At 47.4% G+C, this 27,943-nt stretch overlaps 1 protein-coding gene across 3 annotated transcripts in view; it reads left to right on the top strand.

Moving 5' to 3' along the window:
* Positions 1-9,121: 9,121 nt before the first annotated feature.
* The window catches only part of CD151 (CD151 molecule (Raph blood group)), a 35,072-nt gene continuing 16,250 nt past the window's right edge, over positions 9,122-27,943 (top strand). Inside the window, exons 1-2 of one of the 3 annotated variants that reach the window (XM_032691266.1) lie at positions 9,122-9,193; positions 23,758-23,877. The gene's annotated coding sequence lies outside the window, so the exon portion shown is untranslated. Of the gene's footprint in view, positions 9,194-9,560; positions 9,668-16,432; positions 16,553-23,757; positions 23,878-27,943 lie in introns of those variants that run through there. The other 2 variants (XM_032691265.1, XM_032691267.1) reach the window with 2 other exon arrangements.

Below are 27,943 nucleotides of genomic sequence, written 5' to 3'. Positions count from 1 at the left end.
TTGTGTCAGAATCTCTCCTGCCTCTAAATGGAAGACCAGGAGCAGTCACCCTCTGCAAGTGACTGCTGGAAACTGCAGCAGAAATAAAAAGCAAATAATGGAGACATCCTGAGGTGGCACGAGATGAGTGAGGATGCAAAATAAGACTGCCCAGGGCCTTATTCCTTCACCATATTGGCTGCAGTCTCTTAGGGAACAAGTGACATTTTGCACATACCCTGTAAGGTATTTTGGAATCCTATCACAAGAAAGTACTCTTTTTATAGCCCAGGAAGCCTTATCCTGGCACAGGCAACAGTGCAGCTGTGTATACAATCAGATTTAGGGGCAAAAGCAAAAAAAAACCCCAGCAGCTGCTCTGATAAGCAGCCATGGTGCCACCAATCTCTGCATGCTGGCAAAGGGACCTCACTCTGCTTTGGGTTTCACTTGTCTCTTTCATGTTAATATGCTAAGGGTAAGCGTAAGAGGATTAGCCTGACAACATCTCTTTGAAAAGCCAAAACAGGGCTGAAAAGAGAGCATTAAGCCACGGTGTTAAGTTTAAAGCTTTCCTGGAAAATTGGTTAGAAATGCGAGGACATATGAACATGGCTAGGGCCATGGACGAGCTGCTAAAGTACAAAACGCAGTCCAGCTAGGCCCGTGAGAACTCTGAGATAGCAGGGCCATGAGAAAGCAGCAATGTCCTTGGGCATTCTAAATTGGGCTGAAAAACAGGAGCTTGGCATTAACAAAACAAAGACCCTTAACGAGCCACCTGTGTAAACAATGAAAGGCAATTGAGATGATATCACCACCTAACTGTGTACCAATAAGGAGCCTAATCTTGTAATATTCATGAGCCCATTATAGAGTGTATATTAAGCTACTGTCAATTTTCAATAAACGAAGTCCCTGGATTCTTACATTAAGGTGTCCGGAGTTTCCCGTCGCGACAAATTTTTGGCGCCCGAGTACAGGGACCAAGGGGGGTCCCTAGGGAATCAAGTCGGATTTCCTGGGTTAGGAGTCAAGTCGGACTCCCGAGAGCCAAGTCGGGTTCTCGCAGCCACGGTCGGACGTAGTGTTTCGGTCGGTCTTGCTGTGCAGCACAAGTAGGCGAAAGGGTTGGACGAAAAGAGCTCAAACCTGCCGCTGCCGAACGCCTCTCTTTCGAGGATTTTGGACGGCGAAGGAGTTTAGTTCCGCGTCCCACGTTGCGAAAAGAGCTCAAACCTGCCGCTGCCGAACGCCTCTCTTTTGAGGATTTTGGACGGCGAAAGAGTTTAGTTCCGCGCTTCCGGCAACTATTTAGTTGGACCCAGCGCCCGGGACGATTCCTGAAGAAGGACGCCCGCCGACAAAGCCGCAAGGAGTCTCGTGGAAAGGGCTGCACGAAGCGTGGTAACACGTTTTTTAAGTAATGGAGAGACAGGCGGCCTTATCATTGCTCCAATGCTTTTTAGAAAAGCGAGGAGTTAAAGGGTTAGATTTAAAAAGGGATTTACCGGAATTGCTTAAGGTGGGGTTTGCGAAAGGGTGTTTTGTGGACCCCAATACGGTTTTTGATGAGCGTGAATGGAAACGGTACGGGGATAAGTTGTGGGAGGATTTATTGAATGATGATAAAGTGGCTAAAAAGTTAGGCAAGCAGTGGCAAGCTGTTTCTAATGCTTTGCAACAACATAAAGCCGAGCAGCAGGCTGCTCGAGCCGCTGCGCAGCGTCTGGGAGACATCAGCAGTCCTTTCGGAGCTGAGTCTTCATGCCCGCTGCCTCCCTCGACTAATGTTGTACATATCCCGCCTGAATCCTCAAGGCAAGCTTCTATTACTCCCACTGCCCCTTCCCTAGAGTTCCCTAGCCCGTCCCCTGAGTCCCAGCAGATCTCGTCTACCGAGGCTGCGTCACCCCCCTCACCCGATACATCAAACACTGTCGCGGCAGAGCGGCGAAAGCTCTGGCAAGGCATTGCCGCAGACGCTTTGCAAGCGGGAGATAAAGAAGCGGCAGAAACTTTAACTAATGCCTTTCCGGTAGTTTATGCTCCGGCACAAGGGGGTGGAATGGTAGCGAATATCACTGCCCTTGATTGGAAACTGTTGTCGCAATTGCGTGCTACCGTTAATGAGAGTGGAATCCAGGGTGAGCCTACCCGACAAATGTTAAATTATATCTGGGGTAGCAACTTACTTTTACCGGCAGATATTAAAGGCATTATAAAGTTGGTTCTTTCACAACACCAGCAAATGCTGCATAATGCGCACTGGCAAGCGTTTTGCCAGGAGGCCGTAGCGGTCCAGAGACCGGCAGCTGACCCTTTGCACGGAGTTACGTTAGATGAATTAATGGGCCTCGGACAGTACACCAGAATAGAAGCGCAGGCATTAATAGGGCCAGATAAGATCAGGGAGTCTATGCGCCTAGCCCGTCTCGCTCTAGATCAAATCAAAGCTCCAGGAGGAGTTCCGTCGTATATGGGGATCAAGCAGGGAAGAGATGAGCCTTTTGGATCTTTTGTAGACAGGGTTGCTAGTGCCATTCAATCAGCAGGGGTTCCTGAATATATGCACGGAGCTTTGTTAAAGCAGTGTGCGCTGCAGAACTGTAATTCTACAACTCGCAGTGTCATTATCACTCTCCCGGGTAATTGGTCAATTGAGGAGCTATTAGAGCGAATGGCGCAAATACCCCAGGGGCCTAATGCTATGTTAGTGAACGCAGTTAAGGAGCTAGGTGATAGCTTAAAGGAGCAGGCGAAGGCTACTAGCTCTCAGGTTTTAGCTGCACTTGCGCCCTTATACGCCCCAACCGGAGCCATGCAGCGAAGCAGACCAGCAAAAAGACGCTGTTTTCGGTGCGGAGAGTACGGACACTTGCGAAGAGAGTGCCAGTCCGGTCCGGTGTGGTGTTCTCGCTGCCAGCAAAACACGCATGTTCCTGCTATGTGCTGGCGTGGGTCGGGAAACGGGAAAGCCAGCGCGAAGGGGTCTCGCGCCAAGACACAAGTGACGGCTCCAACCACTCACAGCTTCCCGGCTCAGACCTCACACTGCATCCCGCAACCAGAGGGAGCCTCGGCCTGGACCTGGCAACCGCAATAGACTGCACCCTAATAGACCAGCGTCCTCAGAGAATACCGACAGGAGTACGCGGACCAGTATTAATTGACGGCAAACCAGTGGGAGCGTTGTTAATAGGTCGATCCTCGTCCACGATGGCTGGATTAACTGTTTTAGTGGGACTGATTGATGCCGATTACACTGGAGAAATATCAGTCATGGTAAATACTCTATTTCCACCTTTGCATATACCGGCCAGATCTCGTATCGCACAACTGATACCGCTCCCTCAGATCGCTTCTGGACCATCGGATAAGCCCGAACGAGGAGATCAGGGCTTCGGATCTACTGGTGCATCAGCTCTGCTAACAATAGATTTGACCAGACGACCACAAAAAGCTATTCAGCTCCAATGGAATTCTCAAACTGTACATTTAATTGCTCTTTTGGACTCGGGAGCTGACCTCAGCATCGTTGCAGCTCGCGAGTGGCCAACATCGTGGCCCTTGGTGAATTCAGGAGCATCAGTTGCAGGAGTGGGTGGTCTGACTCTGGCAAAAAGGTCCCCTCCGATATCTATCACGCTGGATACAATGACTGTGAACTGTGCAGTGTCTGTTCTTCCCCTACCTGATGGAGTACAAGCTTTAATAGGGAGAGACATTCTCGCTCAGATGGGGATGGTTCTGACCAACGAACCGGGATCCCCTTTAGTATGACGGCCATTGTCTGGACTTTCCCGATCCCGCTCCAGTGGAAGTCAGAAACACCAGTGTGGGTAGAGCAATGGCCCTTAAAAAGGGAAAGTCTTTTACAAGCACATGCATTGGTGTCAGAGCAGTTACAACAAGGACACTTGCGTTTGTCAACTAGCCCGTGGAATACCCCTATTTTTGTGATCAGGAAGAAGTCTGGGAAGTACAGGTTGTTACATGATTTACGTGCAGTAAATGCCCAGATGCATGCGATGGGGGCATTACAACCAGGACTGCCAAATCCAGCTATGATCCCACAAAATTGGTTCCTGCTGATAATCGATCTTAAGGACTGCTTCTTCACTATTGCATTACATGAGCAGGACTGTAAGCGTTTTGCATTCACTGTTCCTGCTATAAACAAAGAAGGACCAGCGCAACGCTATGAGTGGACAGTGTTGCCTCAGGGAATGAAGAATTCTCCCACGCTCTGTCAGCTCTACGTGGATGCTGCACTACAGCCAATCAGAAAATCATGGCCCTCGACAGTTATTTACCATTACATGGATGATTTGTTGTTTGCCCAGCCGACTAAGTTTACAAAGGATCAAAAACAGCAACTGGTTAGTCAGTTGCAGCAGCAAGGCTTAGTCATAGCCACTGAAAAAATTCAAGAATCCAGTCCCTGGCATTATTTAGGGTGGCAAATCACGGACTCTGTCATTCGACCTCAGAAATTGTCTATCAGTATAGAGATTGCCACCTTGCACGATGCTCAGAGACTCTTAGGAGACTTACAGTGGCTGCGTCCAGTAGTGGGAATACCTAATGAGTGGCTAGAACCCCTCAGACCGCTATTAAAGGGTACAGACCCTTCAACAGCAGTGATTGTCACCCCGGAACAGCGAAACCTCTTACATCAGATTGCGGCCAGTATTGCTGATCATGTCACACATCGACGGATAGAGGGTGTACCTGTCAATCTTACTATCTTGGCAGGAGAAAAGCATTTTATGGGAGCCCTCACGCAGTAAAAAATAAAAACGGGGGACAAACAAAAGCAGTTTGCAACATCAGCTAAAGAGCAACAAATTGTATTGGAATGGCTGACAACATCTTTGCAACCACGCAGAACAGTCCAGGAAAAGATTCGGACTTTATCAGAGCTCATCATAAAAGGCAGAAGCCGGATTGTGCAAGCGACCGGGTCAGAACCACATGAGATACAAGTGCCAATAAGACAGGAGGACTTGGACTGGTATTTAGTCCATTCTCCCGAGCTGCAAGGAGCGCTACTTGTGTCAGATGCCATCATCAACATCCGTCCTTTGCAGTCACCGACGCTAGCCTGGATGGCTAACCAGGCGTGGCTGCAAATTCCAAAGCGATCTGCGACACCGCTTCAGAATGCAGTCACCGTATTCACTGACGCTGGAAAAAGATCGCAGCGTGCCGTAGCCACCTGGAGGCACGAAGGGCGATGGCATCAACACTTCCTGAATGCTCAATTAAAAGACTCTTTGCAAACATTAGAGCTCGCAGCTGTTGTGTGGGCATTGTCTCACTGGCTAGGTCAAGCACTTAATGTGGTTACCGACTCGATGTATGTTGCAGGAGTGGCTAATCGAATTGAAGATGCTAGCATTAGAGAAGTTAAGAATGCCAGACTCATGCAACTACTACAGCAACTTCACAAAGCTATTGCTTGCCGGTCAGCCAGATATGCTGTGTTGCACATCAGAAGTCATCAATGGAATATAGGACTGGGAGAAGGAAATGCTAGAGCAGATCGTCTAGTGTCAACAGTAACAGAAGCACCTATATCTCCTTTCCTGAGAGCACGTGAGGCTCACGCTGTGTATCACCAAAATGCAAAAGGTCTCAGTCACTCATATGGACTGTCAATCGAAGATGCCAGAGCGATAGTGAAAGCATGCCCTATTTGCAGTCAGCAAAATAAAGGAGTAGGCCTCGGAGTGGGAGTTAATCCCAAAGGACTGAAAGCTAATGAGTTGTGGCAAATGGATGTCACACATGTTCCTGCTTTTGGTCGACTGAAATACATGCATGTGTCAATTGACACCTACAGTCACTTTGTATGGGCTACACTGCAGCCAGGAGAGAAAGTCCAAGATGTGAAGCGTCATCTGACAGATTGCTTTGCTGTCATGGGCGTCCCTAAAACGCTGAAAACAGATAATGGGCCTGCCTATGTGAGCAAGATTCTGGGACAATTCTTGCAGCAGTGGGACATAAAGCATGTTACGGGCATAGCTCATTCGCCTACTGGACAAGCTATAGTAGAGCGAATGAATGGAACAATCAAAAGCTACCTTGAGAAATACAGAGACATCAGAGATGCCCGAGAAAGAGTCAGCAAAACTCTTTTTGTCCTTAATCATCTGTGTATTTTCGGGGATGATACAGTGCCTCCTATCGTCAAACATAATCAGAAAGAGCAGGTGTCAAAAGGACCACCCATGAGGGTTCATTATCGGAATCCTAAAACCGGGATGTGGGAAGGTCCAGCAGAAGTCATCTTTATAGGGCGAGGCTACTTCTGTGTGTCTACTTCTACAGGTACCCTGTGGGTTCCCAGTCGTTGGGTCAAGCCAGCGGTTGAGAGTCCTGAAGGGCGGAGAGAAGAGACACCTGCGGTGCCTGCAGCCTCACCTAACCTCGGACCACCACCTCCAGCCTCTTCAACACCTGATTCCCCTGCACCTGCTGATGAGGGAGACACTGGAGCAGCATCTGAATTAGCTGAGTAACTGTACACAAAGGAACTGCAAGACTTACGTGCCCAGACTTGATTTACTGTTTTTATGTATTGGGATAGCAAAAATGTTAAGATCTCTGTTTATTTCATTGTACAGCTGTGTAATAAGTTTTCTTCTTTTCAGAGGTATGATTGCCAATGTTGAAGCTCTTCCCACCATTGACCCTCGAAAAAACATGTGGGTCACCTGGGCAAATCAAACAGGACAATCATCCTTTTGTTTGTCTTTAGCATCTGCCTCAGATCCTTTTCGCACTTGTTTATTTGGTATGCCTTTTAGTTCAGTGTATAGGTTGAACTTAGTGTTTACTGGTTGGGTTTCATCGTCGTGTGAGAGTGAAACAGTTATCTCTAATACATCTGCGTGCATTATAAAAGCTCTCAATACCTCTTTACCCCAGAGTCCCCAGGAGTTAGACTTAATGGGATCACTGTCTGTACGTAATACAAGTGATAATGGGACTCAAACTTGTTTTATGCTGGGAACATTTCATTCTAGGTTAAGTGCACAACAAAGCCATGATTTGTCTAGATGGACTAATGTCACTTCACGTACCCCAGGGTTTAACTATAAAAATGTAGGAGACTATTGTGGCACTAACAGTACTAACAACCAAAGCCTTGGAGCGTATGGAGCTGAAGTCAAACCTTCCTCGCCAGGTATTTGGGTTAACAACACTGCCCGTGCCTTACCACCAGGTGTATTTCTTATTTGTGGTGACAGAGCTTGGCATGGCATTCCTGTGCGTGCCTTCGGAGGACCCTGTTATTTAGGGTCACTCACGCTGTTATCCCCATCCTTTTTACAACTTGTTAATCTAACTTCATCACGCAGACAAAAGAGGAGCCTAAGCCAACTTTCCTCAGATTGTGATGACAAAGTAGAGCTATGGGGTAAGACAGCTACTGTCTTTGGATCTATTGTCCCAGGTGTAGGCACAGCACAAGCATTAACATCTGTTCGCAAACTTGCATGTTGGGCTGTCAAACAATCAAATGTCACCACCCGAGTAATAGCAGAACTTGCACAAGACGTTAGTAGTTTACGTCATGCTGTCTTACAAAATCGAGCTGCTATTGATTTTCTGTTGCTGGCACAAGGCCATGGCTGTAAGGACTTTGATGGTATGTGCTGTTTTAATCTTTCAGATCATAGTAACTCCATACATAAACAACTGCAATGGTTAACAGATCACACAAAGAAAGTGACAGTAGCAACTAGTCCTATAGATTCATGGCTTCAATCTGTCTTTGGTTCTATGTCTGAATGGGCTCTAAGTTGTATTAAAGAAGGCCTCCGATGGGTATTGACAGTTATTGTAATCTTGGTAATAGCTCGTGTTGCCTTTTCTTGTGTTACCAGGCGCATAACTTTCCCATAGGACAAATGTGGGAATTGCAAAGGTTTGAGTGTTGTTTTCCTCTACCTTCTTTATTCCAGCAGTGTGAACTCCAAGGGACAGTTTTCATTTACACACATTTAATGAGTTCTTGCTATGGGGATCATGCAGCCTGTCATGTCACCTTCTTCTGTTTGTTTCTTTTCATGCTCTTTTTACTTGTTAATTGCTTGTGTGTATATATATATAGAGAGAGAGAGAGAGAGAGAGACCAAGTACTTAATCTCCAAGTATTAACATATCTCACAGCCCATGCTATACACCTTTAAAGCTCTGTCTGGGAATCTCCCACTCAAGTCCAATAGACCCATAGTCCTGCAATTCAGAGCTTTGTTAGCAGATGCTCATTACTTATCTGGCTGTTTATGAGTCACACGGAAATTTCTGTTGGTGTGGCTACAATAATCGTCTCCGGACTCTCCAGCCTGCAAGGCATGTTTTATATATGTATCAAGCCATGTGGTTTGGTAAGGCCCTGTTCTGCAAACACAAGTGTAGCTGTGTGCTTCTTCTGAAATTACTAGTCCACAGGACACCTGACCAGGTAAAATTAGTCTTTTCGAGGCAAACAGGTATCTCCAGTAAATATCTATTACTCCAGCAGTAAGCTGAGAACTGGGAGGTGGGGGGTCCTGTGGTGTATCTCGCCTTTAGCCACAGGCTCTCCCAAGCACATGATTTCTGTGCAGGCAACACTTGTGCCTGGTCGTGCCTGTTTGCTGACCCAAATCTGCTGGGGCAGGGGGTTATGTTTTCTCCTGTTTGTGCATGAAATCCCTGGACATGGCAAGAAGGTAGCAGCCCAGTGGAGCAGTGTACCTGAGGCTCCTCCAAGGAGGGCTGGGGCCTAGGGTAGGGGCTTCTAGGAGTTTGTGGCTTCCAGGCTCTGCCACACACTCCCTGCAAAAAACCTACCAGTGTGTAAGCATGACCTGGGCCCCCAGGGCTCTACTTGATCACTTCGCCCTCCAGCAGCTCCAAGGCAAAGCTTAGGCAGGATTTCCATCAGCTGAGGAAGAGAGGAGCAAGTTTACTCCTTGGGAAGGATGATGTGATTTTTGAGTTGGGCACATGGAGAGGTTAAATGTCACATTCGGGGCAAGCACCCAGGAGATCCTAAACTGGCCTTTTCCCTCGCTCCCTGCCCATACCTCCTCTCTCCCTGACCAGATCTCCTCCCTTCACCCCGTTCCCTGAAAAACCATGTGAGGCTACTCAGCCACGGAGGGGAGCAGGCAAGGGCCTTTCTCCCAGCTCAGGGCTGCTCCGCACAGAGGTAGGTATGTGGGCTGCGGCTAAAAGTGAGGTAATGGAAGGATGAGGCAATGTGCCAGTCAGGGCTTGATCTTGATTTACAGGGTGTTTCATGGAAAACTCTTTAACAACCAAGTTTGACGCCTTAAAAAAAAAAAAAAAAAAAAAGCCGCTTCAGTTGGAGTTCGCTGTAACACGTTGCCTGCGGCAATGGAGATGGCAGCCTGAGGCCGGGAGCCCAGAGTCGCGTCCAGCGCTGCCGGGGCCGCGGTGGCACCGCCGCACTCGGGCTGCTGCTCCCCCGGGCAGCAGCGGCCCTGGGGCGAATCCGGGCCGGGCCCGGAGAGAGCGCCGGGGCGACGGGGCGGAGGCGGCCCGGGCTAGGGTGGGCTGGGCCGGCCGCGCCTCCCTCCCGCCCTCCTCAGGGGGTGCCTTCCCTCCCTCCGAGGCAGCGCGGCAGGTCGGGGCGTGCGGCGGCGCGGAGCGGCTGCGGAGGGTGAGGCGCGCCGCCCCCGAAATGGCGGCACCGGCGGCAGGGAGGGGAGGCGGGGGGCGCGGCGGCCTCGGGGGAGCGGGGCCGGAGAAGGGGCTGGGGGCGGCGGTGCCGGGGCAGCGGGGACAAAGCGGTGCCCCTGGGCCCCTGTGCGGCAGCGGGGCCCCGGCGCGCCCTCCCGGCACCCCGGGCCCCTTGGGCACCTGGCCGCGGTCACCCGAGCCCGGCTCTATCGCAGCGCTGCTGTGCCTCCCCTCTGGCGCCCCGTGCCATTGCACAGCTTCGCAGGGGCTTGACCATTGCATGCTTTTTGTTGTTTTGGTTTTGTGTTTGTTTTGTTTTTTTTCCTTAGAAAACTGTTTTAACCTGTTGCGGGTGGTGTCAGAAGCTTTGCATAGCCGGTGCATTAGTAAAGGTGTTCTGAATGTTGCCATAATCTTGTGAAACGATTATTATCCCCCTCTGTCTTTTGCTCACTTAAGTCTCCCTGTTGTACAATTAAAGACTTGGCCTTTATGCTGGGCTTGCAGGACCCTTGGAGGCGGAGGAGAGAGAGAGGGAGCCCTTGTTTACCACACGGTCCAGGCGATGTTCTGTTTCCTTCATTCTCTGGAAGCTGGATCAGGGGGAGCAGGTGTTGGTGGTTGATGATGTACCGCAGTATTGCTTTGCATGAGGAGTCTTTCCCAGTAGCCTTTGCCCCATGTCATCTCATAAGGAACATAAACTGATGTAAATTTTAAAAAAATTCTGACTTTTCCTGAGCGCTTTTGTAATCAACATGTTGCAGTATCCTGTTGAATTTTAGCAATGACATATCTTTATTTCAAGTTACTCTGTAGCATCCCTTAAATGACACTGCTTCACTTCCTTTGTCCCCCTACAGCTCTTCCTGGCTTGCTTTGAGAGTTCACATAGTGCCTTCTAGAACAAGGGCTGATTAACATAACTCATCAGAGGTGGCCCAGCAGTGGCCATTTTGTTGAAACAGTTTTGAAATAAGTCCCTTTTACCAAAACGTGTTTCCTTTGCCACCTAGGAGGCCATTGCCAACATTCTTAGGGAAGGTTTTACTGGGCTGGCTGTCTGCCACCTGGTACTGTTGAGGCTGAAGAGTCTCTTAGCATGTCACCAGTCAGAGGTCCATCCCAGTCTTCCTGGGTGACTCTCGCTGCTGCCAAAGAGGACTGCCTGTGATGGAGGGAGCAGAGTGCCTCTCTCTGCTGAGCTGTTGCTGAGCTCACAGAAACTAGAAAAGTTGATGCGAAAGTTTTAGTGCATTTATGCTCTCTGAAGCTGTTTGGGTGCCTAGGACAGGGAATTCCTAGTCTGCAGATTCTTATGAGCTGGGCAACGAGGAATTGGATCGTTGGAAGCTGGGGCAGCATCACTTATGTTTTCTGTGAGGCATCTGGTGACAGGTCCCTGTCGAAGGCATAATGCTGGCTTGCACAGGTGGGCTTGTGATCTGGTTTGCTACAGCTGCTGTTATGTGCTAGTAATTTGAGTCAGATGCCCTTGCTGAATGCTTGAGTTGTGAGCTGGAGGAGGTGTCAGCTTTTGAGCTCCTCTGTATAATTCTCCTTGGATCACATCCTTGCTCTATAGTTTGCTGATGATGTCTTTGGGTTCCTGATCTGTATGTCCTTCTGTCCTTATGCTGTATTTCTGTAAAAAGCATGTTTCATTCTTAAACTGTTGCACATATTCATTGGCCCGTGGCTTTTTTAAAATAATGGCTTACCTTCTCAGTGGAGTCTTTCTGCAGTGGAGGAGAATGACTTCCCCAGTTACCTGGTATAAGAAGTCCTGGCGATCCCTGCGCTATTTTGGCTCCAGGAAACAGTAAGAACACACCTTTTCTGAGTGCTTCAAACAATGTCCCATGTGTGACACCTCATTTTACTCTGGAGTCTAACGTGATTAGTCTGTCCTGTGGTACATTTTGTGAGAGTTTAACAGTCAAGCTTTCTTTCACCTGCCTCAAAGCAGGTGTGTTAAAGGCGGATTGTTCTTAGTGCAGAGAGCAGAGTGCAGAGTAATGGGAGCTACTACAGTCCTCTTGATGTTGTGGTTCTCCTCTTGGATTTGATACAAAAGTATTCAATCTTCTGAGTAAGGAGGGAATACCAACCCAAGAAGATTTTTCTGCAAAGCTTTAGTTTCCCATCCCCCTTCTGCAGAGGGAAGTCTTATGCCAGTTTGGAAGTGGGCAGGGTTCTGAGGCTTCTCTTCAAATACAGTAAGGCATACACTGCCAAAATGCTGGATGTGCAAAGGCTACTTTCAGTGCAGCCTCCAGAAGTTTGTGTCTTTGGGTATGAGAGATTCTTCAACAAGGGGGTGGAAGAAAGCTGCTTGTATTCCCTTGTCAAGGAAAAATGCTAGGTGGGAGTGGCTGATGAAGTGCTCTCTTTACCCTTAGGAAGCTTGTAGCAGGCGTATTATATTATTCTCAGCTAATAAAAGTTGTATCACAACTCTAGCTGTTTCCATTGCACGTACATAGAAGGCAACAACTTCCTTGCTCTTGAAACAGCCCTGAAGAGGTTGACTGGTGAGCTGTGTCTCTTCTAGCCAGGTCATCCCACTGGTAAACTCACTTGTTGCTTCTGCGTAGTTTGGATTCTGCTCTAAGGAGCGCATTGAGCTACTTCTTATGCATAGAAGGAAAATACGTGTTTACGTGTATTTGTACCTGTAACATCTCTATCACCACGTGTACCTGTATGTGGCAGACTATCCTGTCTGGTGTTTCCAGGTGATGTGGTCATTTATAAAGCAATCATACTGTTTCTCTGTTTAAAACAAAAGCTTAGAAAGAAAAAAATAAGTGACTCTGATAAGCAAAAAGAGGTAGCTTTGCTTTCTCCTGTCCCAGTCTGCCATTACTATCCCCAGTGGCCTCATCAGTCTTGCTCTTGAAACCTCCTGAGAGGATGTTCTCCTACTCCTCTACTCTACTCTGTGCTCTGGGTTTGACACTGGATTATCTCTAGCTCTCAATGAGTGTATACCCTGACAGCTGAGGTCGTGGAAAGCCTGAGGGAGGGGCACTCCTGGAAATGACAGCTCATCTCAGCTTCCCTCAAGGAAGGAGGCTTCCTTCTGTTCTGCAAGGAACAGAAACCTAAGCCTTCCTGGTTGTTTAAAAACCTTCAAGATTGTACAGGTGAAGACCAAGTCTCCTGTCTCACCCACTCATCCTGTCTTTTAGACTCTGAATGTGATTTTTTCTTTTGCCACAGCAAAGCTGAAATAAAATGAACAGTGTCACTGTAAAATCGCCCCATTTCCCCATTCTTTTTCGCATGTGCATTTTGATAGAGCTTTCCCCCAGGATGGTGACCATCTTCCCAGTCTCTAAAAAACATGCTTTTCCCTGCCACCCCATGTCTGAAGCCAAGATGTGGAGGGAGAAATGAGGAATGACAGGCCTGCAGAGTGGAGATGAGGTGTTTGATCAGTTCTGTGGAGAGCATCTCATTCCATCTCTCCCCACAGCTCAAAAACTGTTGGCTGCCAGGCCCTCTTGGCAAGGATCTGCACTGTAATAGCAGCACTGCTGAGGGGCATCTCTCTCATCCGTGCTCCTCTCTGTCCTGCGTGCCAGACTCCTCTGCTTGTGATCTCAACAGCCTGGGATCCCGGGGAATGAATTCAGGCAGTCCTATTAGTCCTGTGTTGTGGATGCTGACGGTAATACAACTCCAGCAAAATGAGCAGGAGGGTGATGACTATTTTGCACTCCTGGCATTGCATGGCACAGTAAGAGGTGTGTTTTGTGGCCTGGGCATTTGGGTATGACCAGCTTGGTCTGTGTTTCTAACCTAAGTTCCTTGTGCTGGTTGGGTGGTTATGACTCCAGTCTGAGCCAGAAAAAATGCAGCTCCATGGGTGCATTTTGGGCAGGAGTGCAGTAAGGTCAACAGCGGGACTAAAACTGTATCCAGCTGTGTAGAAGGATGCAAGCATGAATAGAGGCCATGACATGTCAGCTGGGCTTTTCATGCAGTTATTGATACATAGGTATTTGTGTGTGTATTTCATGCATAGTTTTGATGCCAGCAGGGTTGGACACTATTGGAGGCAGGATACTGGCTTAGTGGGATAAGGGAGGATATCAGGAATTATGTTCTGAGGTGGTTAATGAAGTGTCCTTGGCAGCTGTTTAAATTCATTTGGATGCTGACCCACAGGCACTGTCCACAGGGTGCAGCCAACCAAATACACACTGTGCAACTCGCTCATGATTAACGCTGCATCCGTGTAGGCTGCTGAGGAGTCACCTTTCCTGCCTGCTGAGGTGAGTGCATCCAAGAGAGGGAGCGTGGAGGATGTGGGGTGTGGCACAGCCTCTTGAGAGGTGGAAATGAGATGTGGGAGTTGCAAGAGAGGATGTTGCTCAGACCTACAGGTTGTTCCTGGTGGCGGTAATGAGGCTGACGAAAGAAAAACCGAGGCAGAAGTAGGTGACATAAAATGTTTGGCATTGACCATTGTTTCTTATCTGTGGCTGGTACCAGAGCTGAATGCAAAAGGAGCAAAGTTCACTTGTTCAACCCAGGTTCTTTTATAGGAAAGGAAACAGCAGTGGGGATCTGGGGCAGTGGAAGGAGTTGTAAGGCAAAAGTGCCTATGGTTTGGTGAAATTTGTCCCTGTAGCTGCAGCACGGAAGTTGTACATTCCTAAGAAGCTGTGCAGTTGTGCTGAAATCTGCAGCATGTTTCACAGATGTCTTTGCTACTGTAGGAGAGGGACAGGTTGAGAGAAAGAAACACCTTTTGGAGATGCTCTGGGAGAAAGATCTGCTGCACAGTACAAATGGGCAAGGTGAAAATGTGTCTGGTACCTCACCCTGGAATACTTCTGCTCCTATGGGGAAGAAGTTGACAGGAGAAGGTTCAAGCAGATAATTACTGTTTTGCACTATTGAAAAAAGTCCTTGGCAGCTCTTTAAATTCCAGTGTATGACTTACCAACATAACTGGAGTATGAACAACATATTCTTTGACTCCTTCACTAGTGAGATCCAGTTAAAACTGGGACCAAGAGTGGTTTGAGGTAGGAATTACTGGGGGAGAGGTTTCTATTTTGTCTGAAGCGTGTCGTTGACCTGTTACCTGCCAGAGTAGGAGCTGTAGTGCCTGCATGGTTATGTTTTCAGGGAGTGCTCTGATCCTCAGTGACCACTGTGCTGCAACAATAAAGAAAATACAGGGGAAGGATGGTTTTGGTCTAATTTATATATCTAACAGAGCCAGCTGGCAGATGCCAGCCATGCTGACATTTCTGGCATGCCAGCCAGTGAGCGGGACTTCTGTAGTGCCTGACAAGGCAGGCGTGAGTCATGGCCTGTGAATGTCAGTATCTCTTAATAGCTTTGGTGGAATCCAGAGGGGAGAAATTCATATCCCATATCTCACCCCCACATTGCTCTGGAAACAGAGATGATTTTTCTGTTTTCCTCCATGGTCACTGTGAGCTCCATGCAGAGCTCCTGGGGGGTGGTGGGGAGCTGTGTGTGCCATCACAGCTGTGTACGGTGAGCACAGAAGCCAGGCACACGGACACATGTGGCAAGCACTGCCTTGGAGCAGCCAGTGCTGGAACAGGAAGGGGTCTTGGGGCTGTGTGTCAAGTGCTGTGTGCAAGGAATGTGCGTACAGGAAAGCTTTGTTCTTCTGGATTTGGCTGTTGTAGCACAGAAGGGATGAGTTGAGTCCTTTGTGGAAGTACACCTTGCTGAGAAGTTGAGCTGTGGTTAGTTGCAGGTCCCCCTTGCTATATGGAGTAGCCTCCTTTCATCTTTGCTGAGAGACTTGGCTTAGGCAAGAGGTCTGCCAGAGGTGAGAGGTGAGGAGAGATTTGATGAGGTCTCCAGTGTACTTTGTCCACTTGGAGGGTTTTTGGGAGGACAGCTTTCCTGTTATTGGGAGGACCTCTTTCTGTATTTGGGGAGGAAGAACTGTCAGGCTGATTTCTGTATCTTTGAGTGACAGTTGTCTGTTTTTTTACCTCCTGCTGAGCTCCTGTGTTCATTCATGGGGAATGAGGCTGTGCTCAGTGTCAGAGATGGGCTCTGGAGAGCTTAACAAAGGCCTGCTCTGTCCATTGTGCTCTCCCCAGGGCTTCCCTTCGGTGTGTGCAGTGTGTCCCGAGACAGGGGAAAAAAAAAGGGAATTTAAACCACATGCTTACACCAGGACAAAATCCTGGTTGCTGATGTCACTGGGCTGTTCGCCCTCAGGCACTGGGGAAGTGTGGATCCTGGCTCACAGGTGTGCTGCAAGAAGGGAGAGGGAAAAGCAGACAGTTGCAGAGGGAAACCTCTGCTTTTGTTGGTGTCACAAGCTTTACCTGGGCTACATCTGTCTGCATGTGGAAGAAAACCTTCTTGGGGGGAAAAAAGTTTTTAGGGAAAAAAGGAGGGGGTGGGAAGCCAACTTAGATGAGAGCAGTGAAAGTATCCAAATTAAATCATTGTAGTTACGTAATTCTTATCAACAGTATATTTAGTAGTGTGTAAGTGGGAAATTGGTTTCTCTGTGTACGAAGGGCATAACTGCTATGGATCAGCAGTGTCCTCACAGATTTTTACGTTGATAACCCAGTGTGGTTAGCTCAGGTCTGCTCCTCCTGCATCAGCCTGACCAAATAGCCTTTTTTGTTTCCCCGAGTCTGGGCACAGGGTAGTGGTTACCGAGTCCGATGCTGCTGCTGTGTGCCCACCTACCCCTACAGTGAGAGGTGTCTCTGAGCAGTCGGTGCTGGAACACTCTGTCATCTGAGATCAATAAAAGGAGGATTATTTTCAGTGCCAGAATTGACGTGGTTACTTCCAGCATGAATTTTAGAGTTTAATCTAAATTCTTCAAAAGTAAGAGGTGAGTTTTGTTTTCTGGGTTCCTCTGTCCCTTTACATCCTAGAGGGGCCTCACTTTCACAGTGGGCATTTAGTACTGAAGGTAGTTACTCAGTTTCTTTAGAAACTTCTGACTTGTGTTGTTCCTGGATTTTCTCTTGGGTATGTTTTGCTTTTAATATTTAAGGAGTTACTGAGTGTCTTAAATAACCTACAAGCGAACCATGCTGTGGATTGCTTTTCCCCTCCTGCTCACTAATGGCATTGGATGAATTGAAAAAATGGATAATAAGTCTGCCCGGTACCAGATGTTTGCCATGCTCCTCTTACATGCAGAGGAAAATGCTCTGCTGCTTTCTGCTGAGCTCAAAGAAGTAATCTGAATGCTGGATATGTGCCAGCTACATTTTGAGAGACTCTGGAGGGAACAAAGTATGTGGTTTCTCCCATCTCCTGAAGCCTTCTTGAATCTTCCTGGTATTTGATGGGTAATCCAGGGTAAAATGTACTATAATAGAATGTAGAATGGACTACTTTTAGCCTTTAAAATTTTAACCTTTAAAATAACAGATCAGATGAGACTTGAAAATTGACCTCCAAAGGGTGGGTGTGGGGAGGATTAAGTTTCAAAGTAAGTTAGGCTTTCCTTTATTGAAATTTACTCATAGAGTGCTAAGGTAACATGAAGGTGGGTTGGTGGAGAAATCCCCTGCAGGATTTTCCTCCTTTGTTTGAAGTCCAGCTAGTTTGTGCTGGCATCTGTTAGAGGAACCCTTTTGCAGTTTCTTTTTCCTGACAGCTCTAAATGCAGTGGATGATACACTGTTGTGGTTTAACCCCAGCCAGCAACTGCGTACCATGCAGCCAGTCACTCCTCCCTCATCCCCCTACCGTGGTGGGATGGGGAGGAGAATCAGTCAAAAAAATATAAATAAACTTATAGGTTGAGATAAGAACAGTTATCAATTGAAATAAAGTAAAATATAACAATAATAACAATAGCAATAAAAAGATGAGTGAGAAATAAACCCCAAGAGAAACAAGTGATGCACAGTGCAATTTCTCAGCCCTTGCTGACTGATGCCCAGCCCATCCCCCAGCAGTTATCAGCAGCTCCAGGCCAACTCCCCTCAGTTTCCCTATTGAGCCTGATGTTCTGTGATATGGAACATCCCTTTGGCCTGTTTGGATCAGCTGTCCTGGCCATGCTTCCTCCCTTCTTGTGCACCTCCTCACTGGCAGAGCGTGGGAAACTGAACAGTCCTTGATCTGGAGTAAGCACTACTTAGCAACAACCAAAACATGGGTTTGTTATCAACATTGTTGTCATACTGAATCCAAACCACAGCACTGCACCAGCTACTAAGAAGAAAACGGACTCTCTCCCAGCCAAAACCAGGACATACACTGAGACAGACTTGCCAAAGTTTCTGTACTGGCTGTTGCTCTGTACCCTTCAGGGAGAGCTGCCCTTTGTGTGTTTATTTGAAGGAGCAGAGAGGACCCGAGCAAGCCCAGCTCCTGGGCCTCTGCGTGGAACCGGTGGAGTGAGGTGTTTCAGGGAAGTAGTTGATGACTTGGGGCTGGGGGATTTCTGCAGAGCTTATTTGTGTGTCCTCTGGGGTGATGGACTTTTTTTATCTTTTCTCCTGCCCCCAGGAGGGGTGAAGGGCCAGCAAGCAATTGCCTTGAGGGCAGCCCTTGCCTGCCGGTTGTTTATTCACTTGCTGGTGCCTCCCTGTCAAGTTTGCAGGCTGGTCCAAAAAAAGCTGCATAAATGATTTGGTGGAGTTATTAAAACGTGCTACACAAGAGCAAGGCGGAAGGGGAGGAATGTTTTATTTTTGGCTGGGAGTTGTTTAATTTTACTGGAAGAACGGTCCTTTTCAAGGCAGCCTTATGCAGCGTGGAATGAGCGTTGTTTCCAGCACTGCTCCTATAGCAACAGGAGAGAGACAGCTCCTATGAACTTGGACTTACAGCTCTTGGAAATGAAATGTCATTTAATTTGTCCGTGACTGTGCTTGATATTTGATCTCACTCTAATAAAGTGTTTTTAGCTGTGGAGAGGAATATAGCTCCTCAAAGCATTCAGTGATCGCTTGAAAACACTTCCTGAGACGAGGATACTGGGGAGATTTATATAAGGACTGATGGTCAGAAGAGACTTCTTGGCCATTCCTGGTGCTGCTGTTAGTGAAGTGGGTATTTCCAGGTGTGAGGGTGTTCCCACATGAGTAGGCTGTTCTTGGTAGGAAGGGAGGCTTCTGAAGGTGTCACTGGTATCTCCAGCTGCCATGATGAGGTGAGAGCTGCTGTTGCCCTCTTCTGTGGCTGCATGATGTGGCTGATGACACTTTTCTGTCAGTGTGCTAGGGCACTGCAAAGTGCATTGCCCCTTTCCTGGGACTGCAGGTACCTGCTCCATTGCTGACATGCTCAGAGGTTTTCTCTGGCATGGCTGATGCCAGTCCCGAGCTAGTCATCAACATATCTGAAGCAGTAAGAACATTAACCTTAGTTTCCACTGTCAAATCCCTTGTCAGCTACTTTTAATATATGATCTTTGTGGAGCTGAAATTGAGGCAAGCCTGGGAGAGATCTGTGGGATGATTCCAGAGACTTTTGCTTTGCTCATTTGTACCACAAAAAGTGAGAAGGGGAACAGCCTACTCAAAGCAAGACAAGTTTTGTGCATAAGCTAAAGCTGGTGTGGGTTTTTATGCACCTCTTGCTTTCTGCTTTCTGTGGTCAGGTATCTCGGGCATAGGCAAGGCAGTGCTAACAAGTAGCTTGAAAACTTTGCATCTTACAGCTTTGTGTTCTGCATTGGTCTTCCAGAGGACAGAACAGCTTGGCAGATGATTTGTAGGAAACAAAAATGCAATGACAATGAAGCCAAATTTTGAGTGACTGTGCACTAGCTAAAATGCAGCACGTTCTTTGGTTAGTCTTTGCCCTTAGTTCAAACCACTGTGTAAAATCCCAGCTCTTTGTAGAGAGTGAAAAAATTGTTATCATTGCTGCATTATTTGCAGAGTGCTTTGAGTTCATGTACAGAGTTGCCTGAATAGGCTTTTCGGAGGCTGGGAGGATTTTTATCCTCCCAGGACTTTTAGTGCTTGTTGACTTGGTCCTAGTACTGGCATAGCTACAGGGAAGGGAGGTTTTATGAGCACTCCCTGAAAACACTGAGGACCCAGTGGCTTCACTTCTGAGAGCTGAGCTGGAAATGAATGTGATGAATAGAAAGATAATGAATAGGAAGGGATCAGGCAGAAAGCTGATTCTGCACAAACTGTTTTGTTTAGAAATGTGGTTTAATGCTACTGGTAAGTTCTCCAGCACAGACAAAGCCCTGCTTAAAAAAGAAAAAGAAAAAAAAAACAAAACAAAGAGAACCCCACAATGCCCATGAGCAGAGTTGGGAGAATAGAATTTAAAATACCAATAGCAGGCTGCAGTGAAGAGTTTGTCTTGTCTGTTGGCTAACCCTGACCTATCTGAACTATTGCTCCTTGTTGTGTCAAACCCTCATTGCTATGAGCTCTCTGCAAACACAGCCAGGCTCTGATTTCTGGTGTTTCGAGTGAGAGAAAAGAGACGGTTATTGTTCCTCTCCTCAGTTCAATGACTAGTGAAGTGGTTCCTGTGTATAAATAGCATAAAGTGCTTTGGGATCCTTCAGGATAAAGGAGGCCTTATGAAATACAAGAGGATGTTGTTTGACGCAGAAGGAGTTCCCCTTGGTCACGCAGTGTGTGCTGGTCTCTGGCCTGCCTTCCAGCTCCTCCTGAGGACTGGGTGCTTGGAGGGTCTGTTTGCTTCCCTGCTTATCCACTTCTGGGAGCAGAAAACATGGGCTTTCTGCTCTCAGGATGTGGCTGGCTGCAGGTTTTGTCAGGACCAGAAAGGCCTATGAAGGGTTTTTTGTTTGCTTTGTAGTGCAATGATGCTTGAGTACAGACACATACAGTCCCAGGCACACTTGATCACTCTTGTCTTTCTCTCTCATGCCTTTTTTTCCTTAATGGTTGTAAAATTGGTTTTATGCCAAGGTCCCTTTTATCCTCAAGGATCTCGAAGCCAGGCATTGCCTCACCCAGGTTTGGATAACCCCTCATAAAACACTTAATTCACAGGTATGTGGGTGGTGCTGAACATGTAAATCCTTGTTGAATTTGAAATTTTCGCTTATTGTTATTTATGCTTCAGTAAGCCCCTCTCCTGGGGAATAAATAGTCTTGAAAATATGAGTGGAGGGGCTGAGTGCTCTTATCCTGAGAGATAGCTCTCGTCTCAAAGAGCAGGCAGCTCTTTGCAGGTGCATTAGGCATGCAGTTCCTCTCTGGATACCTGGCTCTCATCAAACTTAGTAGGAGTTAAGGGTCTCTACATCTCTCTTGAGGGGTCTATTCAAAACACAGCAGCTTGATCCACAGTAGAAGAAAGGAGGGATTTGGCAAGGATCCCGAGGGGTGACAGCAGGACTGTGATGTATGTGTGGAGATGTTGCCTAGACCAAGAGAGTGTTGAGATGAGATCCTCCAAAACTCCCGACATGGGGACTCATCCTCTCTCAGTTCTTCAGAAAAGTGCTCTCCCAGTCAAGAGGTCAAGATGTCAGAGAGAAGGGGTTTTGACCAAAATCCCAATTCTGTGTGTCTGCCCCCACAAGCTTAAATGACAATTCTTTAGAAGGAGCTTTAGCTCACTGGATGTCTGACTTGTGTTTTGCATTCTCTCCAGCCCTAGAGGCACGAGTACATTGACTTTGCAGCACGTTCCAACATGCTGAGAGAGGAAGCAAAGCGATTAGCTCTGCATCCTTGTGGAAGGCCAGGAGTGTGGGAGCAGTATGAAGCAGATGGATAAATGGTAGGGCACAAGGGCCTCACGAGGAGAGTTTGTGCTCAGCCTCGGGAGGATGCTTCAGAGCTATTGCTTGCCTTGCAGGTGACTGTGCTGCCTGTGCTTTCCCTTTTCTCCCCAGTTCCTTGGAAAGTTCCCTTGTCTGATCTTTAGTTAATGATTCCAGGAACTTTGTTTGGCATGCTTCTCAATGGCTCAAGTGCTGAGATTTTCACAGTTTGTCTCAAGAGATGTTTTTGTGGTCTAGAAGCTTTTTTATAATGTGAATCAACAGGTTTCGGTCTATTATTGACGTCATTTTTCATGGGGAAAATCAGCAGGGGTAATCCAAGCTGATTATAAATGAAGGTGTGTAGCCCATACTGTGCTAGGTGAAGGCCTGCAGGAACCCCTCCTTGAACATAATAGGAAGTTAAAATGGTTATGAATTATTAAATTTGATCTGTTAATAAAAAGTACCTACTTTCTCTTCCCAGGTGGTTTTCAAAAACTCCATTATCCCACTCAGGCAAGTCAAGCAGTATTACTGCTTCCATATCTCAGTATGGGCAGTAGATAAGAGCTTAAGCCTTAGGCTGTGAAGTTAGTTAGTGTCAGGGTGTAGATCAAGGGATCATTAATTCAGTATCCAAAAAGATAGGCTAGGGAGGAATAATTGCTATTCTCTTCCCCTCATCATATTGCTACCTGCAGTGCCAGTGGAAACAGACTGCAGGGAGCCTGCCTGCTGTAGGATGAAGGTGAGATGGATGAGGTTGGGGCACTACAAACAACTGCAGAAAGTTTGGGACCCTCTATCTTAGAAAAGCAGGGGAAAGAGAGCATACTAGAGGCCATTTTCCAGTACAGCAGCCTTATGCAGCCTAGCTGCCTCCACAGAAATGACAAGCCATGGGATGACACACCAAGGTTAGAGGGATGGAATGCTAGCAAGGGCCCTCAGCCTGCTGGTTTGCAACGTGCTGGGTACACTGGAGCACACTTGAAGTCTTAAAGAGAGGAGCCAGGGGCTCCTGAGGTAATAGGAGCCAACAGGGAAACACCAGTGAAAGACCTCAAAGGAATTAAGGTGTGTTCCTCTGAAAAGGTGACATGTCCAACAGCCCAGGTAAAGTGTGTCTGCTCCAATGCACTCAGCATGGGCAACAAACAGGAGGAGGTGGAAGCCACTGTGCTGCTAGAAAGCTACCAACTACTTGCCATTACTGAAACTTGGCAGGATGAATCCCATGACTGGAGTATGACTATTGATGGCTGCAGGATGTGAGGAAGGAGAGGCAGCAGATTACCCTGGACCCCAAGAAATGGACAGAGTGTGAAGAGCTGGCTCTGAGGAATAGCCATGAGCAGGTCGAAAGCCTGTGGGGAAGAACTAGAGACAGAGGCAACAAAGGAGACCTTGTGGTTGGTGTTCACTCACCCGATCGAGGGGAGCCTGTTGGTGGGACCTTCTTCCTCCAGCCACAGGAGGCATCACACTTGCAGGCTCCTGTCCTGCTGCGGGACTTCAACCACCCCGGTGTCTGCTGGGAAAGTGGCACAGCGAGCTGTCCATGATTCTATGACAAGTGTAGTAAGGTTGTAGAGAAATAACTCCTGTTCAGACTGTGGCTTCTTGTTTATCTGGAGGAGACGCTCTGCATTGATGCTGTGAGGGTGAGGCCTTGCTCTAGGATGAATGGCAGTGATAGATGAACTCAGGATAGCTGTTTCCAGCAGAACCTGCCACGATGCTTGGGAACTGTGTCTTGATTGTACTTGGGCAGGGATAGAAGCTAAAGAAGACTGATTTCCTACCACATTTTTGCTTTGCAGGGACCCTGCTATGCCTTGTGCTCTATATTTTAGGGCCTGTAGGCCCTTGGAGCAGGGGATGGATGTATACAATGAACTCTGGTACTATCTGCCCACCACTTTTCTCTTCCTGGGCAGTTCCCATGGGAGGGCTAGGAGCAGTGATCACTTCAAGGCACTAACACCAGCTAGGGCTTCACACTGCACAGAAGGGTCATCTTCCTAAGTTTTCTCATGGAGTTGCATTCAGGCCTTTTGCACTAAATGAGCTGTCATTGTGTATACACAGCCTTGACAGGATGCAGCAGTAGATATAAACCTGTTCTGACAGCTTTCTACCAGCAGAAGATTTTCATATTCTCCACTGCTGCAGTCTGGCTCTTTGCTGTTATCCAGTGCATGCTTTGTAGTTTAATCAAATGCATTCACAAGGTGTATTCTGAAATCACGTGGTCTCTATTTAAAGGACTTGATGGCAAAGCATATAATCAAATATTGATTCCCTGAATAATCTTTGACGTAGTTCATGATTCTCTGCATCTCTCTTCTTTTCTTCTCCAGCTTTCTGCTTTCCTGAATCCACAGCAGACCAGAGCCAGCAAGAAGAGAGGAGGTGGAAGAAAGCACTTGGAGAGAACTGAACATTTGCACTGGTGCTGTAAACTGCTTTTGTGGTAAAAGGTCAGTGTCAAAACTGTTGATCCATGAGGGCTCTCACTTTAGGGTGAATAATGCCACATGCCATAAATTTGAGCTCTTCACCTGCAGACTTTAGAATTCCTGCCCTGGGAAAGCTTCGCTTAAATGACGTGTAGCTGCTTTCTGAGCTGGTGAGTTGATACGCTGCTGGAGGCCCTTTCTGAGGATGTTCAGAGGGTTAAGTAAAGTAGCAATGGTAATGTTTTCATCTTACAGAGAGGGAACTTAAGAGAGCTCATGCTTTCAAAGGCTGGACTTTAACCTTGCTGGAGAATGAGATCTTCGGTCAGTTTGCTGAAGATTAAAGTTATTGGCCCACACCTGCACTGCACATACCAAGGGGAGGACAACTACATTGCTAATGCCTGCCAGAGTTGTCAGCCCAGCTCAGACAGGCTCCAGTGGAACATTTCCCTCCAGGCCAGCAGCATACCCAGTGGGTGCATTAGGGGGCTGTACTGGTGGGGGGGCTGCACCCCTTGGGGTGCTACTTTTGTAGCAGCATAGGTGCAGTGGGATTTCCTGCAGCCAGTCTTTCCTGTGTGCACGGGCAAGGAGGTTAGAAGTTCTCTAACTTCTGGCATACGAGTTATCTGTGAAATAGATGTCACTGATGTGTTGGATACCAATTTTCTTGCTATCACTCAAAAATCAATACTTAAAAATAATGATGCTCTTAATGGCCTGGGAGCTATTTCATTTGCTTTGGCATTGTTTCTTCCCCATCTGTCAGATGCTGCTTTAGGGCAGGTTGTGCAGAAAATGCCTTCAGGCCTGGCTTTCTTTGCTGTTTAATTAAGTACTGTTACTGTGCAAGTTGAGGCAAATGCACCAAGCAATGTCTGGGATGACTAAATGAATGTCTAGCCAGCAGGAGAGTGTGTGTGTGTGTGTGTCACGTGCTTTCTGCACTGGGACGTGGGTGTGTGCCTGTATGTACCTTTGAGCCTGCAAATAAAAATACAATGGGGTGGTGTGGGACACCCAGGGCAAGTCCTGCCGTTGATTTTACGTGGCTGAGCACAATGAAACAGCTGTTTGTGCAGTGCTTGTGTTCCCAGGTGCTCAGCACCCAGAACTGGAGCCAGACTGCTCAACTTCTGATGAGCTCCCTGTTGTCCAGTTTGTCCTAAGGGTTCAATCACAGTAGGATGAGAGCCCAAGAAAACCAGACCATAGAATGGTTTCACTTTTGAAGTGATCCCAGCCTTGCCCGGCAGTCATGCACTGTATATTCTTACCCAGCTAGGAGGTTGTGCCTGGTAGTCTAGACAGGGCAGGATGAGCTCACTCTTTGTCTTTTTTATTTTTTTGAGATGTTTATGTAGGTGGATCATCCTTTGCTCCTTGCTTTTCATGTAGATGCTTCAGTGTTACCCCATTCTCTTGTACTTCATTACTAACATCTCTCAATCTCTGATGTATTTGAACTAACAAGCCTCATAAATGATTGTCAAAATTGCTTTGCCAGACAGTCCTCTCATAAGTATGGATTTTGCTAAGCCCAAAAGAGTTTGCTTTCTTTTAGCCAGTTCACTGGCTGAAGTAGTCTGTTGGCAAAAGCACTTCTGAGTCAGTGAAATTGTGTTGGTGTAGGGCTTTTGCCAATTTGCCAGGCACCTGGAGCCTGTCATGCCTCACAGATGGCATTCCTCTGTCAACAGGGCTTCTCCGTGCAGATCCTTATAACATCACTGGATTTAGAGGAAGATGAAGGTCCTGCACTGGGGAGGAAGAGCAGAGGAAAAGATCAGACTAAGGGACTTGCCCAAGTCCATGCACAAAGTGTGTGTCAGAGTGGAAAGTTGGATTCAAGCTGTTCAACTCCCAGTTTCTTGAATTAATCTTCAAATTATTACCCCTCCCTTTCATCTGTAGGTTCTGTCACACTGAGTTTGTCCTTGTTTTTTCTTCCCAGCTTTGTGTATTTTGTTTTCCTTAGAGGATTATTTCTCCTTATCACTTACATTGAAGTGTGCGTGAACATAGCAGGAACCTGTTGTTGTTTCTAGTGAATTCACTTTCACAGCTTGTATACTGCAATTGCTTGCTTAAATTTAGCTTGCTGATGAAGCTAGTGTCTGTCAGACTGGACCAAGTGAACTTCATTATGGAAATGCTTTTAGTCTTCTAACCACTTTTTCAGTTAGCAAAGTGCTTCCCATTATGAAGCTCATGTTTAATTAATATGTTTTTATGTGTTTGTAAATACACCCCTGTGGCAGAGCTTGCCACTTTCCGTTAGTTGGAGAGCTCATTCATAATTACCGATGTGATTCAGAGTAGATCTTTGCCTCGGTGTTTTAAAATAGAATGTGTTAATTACTGTTACTGCTTCTTGTCTGGTTTCAAGAGTGATTCATATCACTTCTGAGGGTCTGTTACAAGGTGACTGAAGGCAAGAGACCTTGGTTACTTCAGTGAATTCAGGATGAGGCCTCCCCATATTCATCCCGGTGCTGTGGCGCAGATCAACACCTCTGTGGTTTTTGGGACCATGAGGTTCAGAGCCTGTAGTCACCATAAGCCTGGGAGGGAGATTGTGGCTCCCCTCTCCATTGCCAGGGCTCTTTGGGAAAGGTATTTCACTGTAGTTTCCTGCCCTCGCTTGCTTTCTCTGAAGACCAGGATATCTCCCTAAAGCCTGTCTTGGGAGGTGATGGGAGGCAGCAGGCACTCTGAGGCAAGGAGCACAAACATATGACTTCCAAAAAGAGGGTCTAGAGAGAGCTGTTTCCCTGAATAGCTTGCTGGGTGAGTCATATAGCAAGCAGAGGCAGCCAGTGCCATCAGCTCTGCTCCTGGCTAGGAAGGATAGATTATACAGGAGACAGCCTTGATTGCTTTCTGATTCATGGCCTGCCATCCCTGGTGAATCACCCTGCTTTATAAACCTGCTGTTCCCTGCCAGCCCTCTGGAAAGAGGCAGATTCTCTGACAGCAGCAAAGCCAAGCTGCCTGAAAGGTCTGTATGCAGCCCTGGGTGGAGCAGGACCTGCAGTCCTGGGGGGGATTTCAGACTCTGAGTGCAGGTACAGTCTCAGCTCTGTGTTTGCCCAGTCCTCACCAAGAGAAGGATGCAGTTGTGACTGGGATTTCTGCACTCTTGGATCAGAAGGAGGGACAGGTTGGTGTCCTTTGCTAGGGCACAGCATCTGCTCTATGGCAATATGTGGAAATACCTGCAGTTGCTTTTTTTTAGCGGGGGACATACTTTGAGGGGAAGGAAGAAAGGTTTCTAAAATCCTTGGGAGCAAGAGGGTAACTGGGTCAAGGAGCCAGCCCAAGGACAGTAAACCTTGTTACCATCCCCTTACTATCACTGATAGGAATCAGGGTTGGTCTCTGCAGACCTGCAGTGCATATTCCTCTGTATACAGCCCTGACGTTAGAAGGGGTAGGCAAAAGACTTGCTGCTAGAGGGCATCTCTCAGGTCTGGGCTGAGGTACCCTTTGGGTTGTGCTGGCATGTGTGGCTGTGGGAGCCTGCCTTGCTGTTGCCATTCTTGTTCTGTGGCTAAATGAAGCTTCTGGGAGCTGTAAATCTGTCACCTTCCATGAATGTTGTGTTCACGGGGTGTCTTGGCATCAAGAATTTGCAAGTCTGTTCAGTACATACAGTACCAGCAGCATCCATTCCTTCCCACTGCCCCGGGCCCTTTTGTGCTGCAACATGGTAATTAATCTGAGCATTGCTGGAGGTTCTGATCTCTTCTGAAGATAACTCTGCAGAGTTGTTCTTGATCTGTGCCACCATCTCAGAGCTGCTCCCTTTGCTGGTGAAACGGCCTTCTGCTGCCAACTGCTGTTGCCAGATGTTATTCTAGAGAAAAATGTTTTGTTGTGAAATGGTGATGGGGGGGACAGGCATGGGTGGGACTGCTGGCATGTTCTCACCCTTGCCTTCCCTGTTAGCTTCATTTGTTAGTTTCTAAAGCATAGGCCTGGCTGAGGTTTAGGTGTGGGCTGGCATACAGCAAAAGGAAATAATTTCCTGCAAATAAAATACAATGATCCTGCAGAATGGGCAGCTGCTGTTCCCAGCCTA

Source organism: Chiroxiphia lanceolata, chromosome 6 (genome assembly GCF_009829145.1).
Source record: "Chiroxiphia lanceolata isolate bChiLan1 chromosome 6, bChiLan1.pri, whole genome shotgun sequence".
Classification (NCBI taxonomy): Eukaryota; Metazoa; Chordata; class Aves; order Passeriformes; family Pipridae; genus Chiroxiphia; species Chiroxiphia lanceolata.
Note: the sequence above shows the minus strand (reverse complement) of the source record. Positions and strands in the feature narration are given on the sequence as shown.